Raw genomic sequence first — 3,557 nt, forward strand, 5'->3', positions numbered from 1 at the left:
GACGCTTCTCTAACACCCAGTCCTGAAATTCGTCTGTTGACTTTGCTTACTGATCAGAGCAGCCTTCTGTATGTGGACGTGGATGGGTTGGCAGTTAAATTCAGTACTCTTAATAGACATTCGCGCGCAAATTTCTATTGTGAGTGCGCAGCTTCGAACGCATCTAAACAAAGCGCTAGCTCCAGTTCCGCCTCCGATGCTACAGGTCGCCGATGCTGGAACTATGGCTGTGCTTGGGATGCGTGCTACACGTCTCAGTGTGGCCGACCGGCACTCCTACGTTTTGATTAGTTTACTCGAGTGCTGCCCTCACGATGATATCTTCGCACTTGACTTTTCGGCCATCCATTCTGCTCTGATTGACTGTTCAGCTGGTGTTCTACAGCTTCACCTACCTCCTTTCATTGACTCCCCTTTCCAAGCCTCAACTCACCTTTCCTCTACGTATTTCATTCGTCTTCCACCTCAAGCAGCAACCTGCATTACTACCTTGCATTACTTGCATGCCTGTGCACCTCTACGTGACAGAGACTATATGTGATTAATCCCACAACTTCAGTCTTCTTTTTCCACAATGTTTTCTTTCCACACACCGTCGGTTCTGTAGCGGTCAGTGAGACATGTCTTCCCATCATAAATTTTGGACTGTGCCCTCAAGTACTTCGTCGGGCATATCTCTTGCCACGTTTTCACCATCCCGTGAGTGCCATATACCATCTCTATCTGTAGAGCCGTGGTCGACCAGTGCTCGTTCGGCGCCTTCTGCGTCAGCTTCGCGCAATGACTTTGCATTGATGATTGCGCCGGATCTTCTACCTTAACAAGCCGCAGAGCTCCTTGACCTCCTCGATTCCTACTCAGACATTTTCGAGCTCAATGATCGCCCTTTGGATCAGATCACGGTTGTCGAGCATCGTACAAATACCGGCGGTGCATCCCCCGGTCGCCAGCGCCCATACCCAGGATAGGCCTCGGACCGACAAGTTATCCAGACATAGGTTGACAAAATGCTTGCCAAGGGAATTATATAGCACTCTTCCAGCCAGTGAGCTTCGCGTGTTGTTCTGGTCAAAAATAATAACAGCTGACTATTATGTGTGGACTATTGTCACCTAAACAAGATAACTAAGAAAAACGTCTAGCCACTTCCACGCATTGCCGACGCTCAGAACTGCCTTCTCCGTGCGACTTATTTTAGAGCGCAGCTACTAGGCGCCCGTTCCTGCGGCGAGCGTCGGCGTCCTTCGTAACCGAGCGAATGAACACGGCGATGGATGAAAGAGCGAACGCAGAGCGCCGCGGGAGATGAAATGCGGCGATAGCGAACAGAGCGCGAGGAAGAAAGCGGAAGACGAGCGTACGGCGAAAGCGTGAGAATAAAAGCGTAGTGCCCCGCAAGACGGGCTCTGCGGCGGCGATGGCTACGAGGTGGCTCCAGAGTAGAGCGCGTCGTCTGTGTGGAAAGAAACCGCTGCATGAGTGGATGTCTGTCTGCGGCGGCTGCTGTGAATCACGCCCACATCATACACGCGCTGCGTCTCTCCATCTCCCGATTAGCGAGGCACTCGCGCCACACTTCGCTCCCTTTGCAACGTGCCGCACGAGACAGATTGTTCGCGCCAGCCTGTATATCTCGAAATATAAACTCGTCTACAACTGTACTCAAATTTCTCAATAGGGAGTATCGTAAATGTCGATAAATTTTTTTCATATATTAATCGCTCCGGATATTGGAAAATTGCCGTTGAAGAGCTGGACGGTGAGAAAACCGCAATCGTTACATCCGGCAGCCTATATCATTCTGGCGTAATGCCTTACGGCTTGTGAAGTGCGCCGGCGACCCTGAAGCAGATGATGGACATGCTCTTGGGTGGCTTTATATGGTCCGTATGTATGTGCTGCTTGGAAGACGTCGTCGTATTATTTCCAATTTTAGCAACCCACCTTGAAAGACTTTTATCTATTCTTTCTGTTTTCTGCACCGCTCGCCTATAGCTCTTTGAGTGAAGATGCCACTGCGATCACCGCAAAATTGCCATGCTCATACATCTCGTCGATTCGTTTGGCATTCGTCCCGACCCAGCTAAAGTTAATGCAGTGCAGAGCTTCCCCGTGCTGATCTGTTCCAAAGATGTTCGATGGTTTATTGAGCTATGCTCGCTCTTACTTCCGTCGCTTTGTGAGAAATTTCGCGCATGTTGGCTGTCCTCTGACTGACTTCCTCAAGAAAGGCGTTGCTTTCTGCTGGGGCTCTGGACAAGCTAGTGCTTTCTCGGAACTCATCAAGCTACTCACAACACCTCCAATTCTCGGATACCTTACGGAATTTAGTAGTTACGGAATTGGCGCAATTTTAGTCCACCGCTCGTGTAGGCGTGACCGCTTTACCGCCTACGCCAGCAGCCTGCTCTCTCCGTCCAGCGTAATTACTCGATTACCGAGCGCGAGTGTCTCGCACTCGTTTGGGCGGTGGGCAAGTTCTGACCCTGCTTATAGGATCAATCATTTACAGTCACCGCCGATCACCACGCCCTTTGTTGGCTCTCTTAGCTCAAGGATCCCACCGGTCGTCGCAGTCGCTTGGTCCTACGTCTCCAGGAATACACATGCACTGGGGTCTGCAAGTCAGGTCGTCTACATCACGATGCCAGCTGCCTGTCTCCTTATCCCGTCGATGCACCGGATGCTTTAGTGGATGCCGCCCTGACCAACGTTGTCTCGCTACCTGCCTTGAAAAACATTGGTCCTGAACAACGGCGCTACGAGTCGTAACGGCGGCTGATCCAACGCCCGCTTTCCGATACATCCGACCCATCGCTTCCCATCTTTCCGTATCGCTGCAACCAGCAGCCCGATGGACCCGAGCTTTCATCTTCGACAGACTGCACTCCAGATACTGCACGATGTTCCCACCGATCGGCACCTTGTCGTATCTCGGGCGTGTGGCCGCATTCGGCAATGTTTTTTCTGGCCCAGTCTCAACGGCGCTGTCCGCCGCTATGTGGCCGCCTGTGAGTCGTGCCAACGCCACAAAGAAACGGCTCTGCCTCCTGCTGGTCTGCTACGGCCTCCGTACATACCAACCGACTTTTTTCTTTAGCGTTGGCGTTGATATTCTCGGGTCATTTCCTATGTCGAAGGCAGTAAATAAGTGCTTTGCCGTCGTAACGGACTATAAAACCCGCTGTGTCGTTACAAGAGCCCTACCCAGCAGCTGCGCTACAGACGTCACTGATTTCTTGCTTCACTACGTTATCCTACACAATGACGCACCTTTTCAATTTCTCACCGATTGCGGACTATACTTTCTAGATAAAGTCTCGACGACTCACTTCGATCACGTGCAACTAAACACACGCTCGCCACAACCTACCACCCTCAAAATATTGGTCTTACCGAACGCCTGAACCGCACAGCAACTGACGTGCTCGCTAGTTGTATTTCGTCCGATCACCGCGACTGGTACACTGCTCTATCATTTGTCACGCTTGCTTACAATTCCTCGCGCCGCGACACAGCTGGCTACTCACCCTTCAACCTTCTATTCGGCCGCGAGC

Source organism: Dermacentor variabilis, unplaced genomic scaffold (genome assembly GCF_050947875.1).
Source record: "Dermacentor variabilis isolate Ectoservices unplaced genomic scaffold, ASM5094787v1 scaffold_39, whole genome shotgun sequence".
Classification (NCBI taxonomy): Eukaryota; Metazoa; Arthropoda; class Arachnida; order Ixodida; family Ixodidae; genus Dermacentor; species Dermacentor variabilis.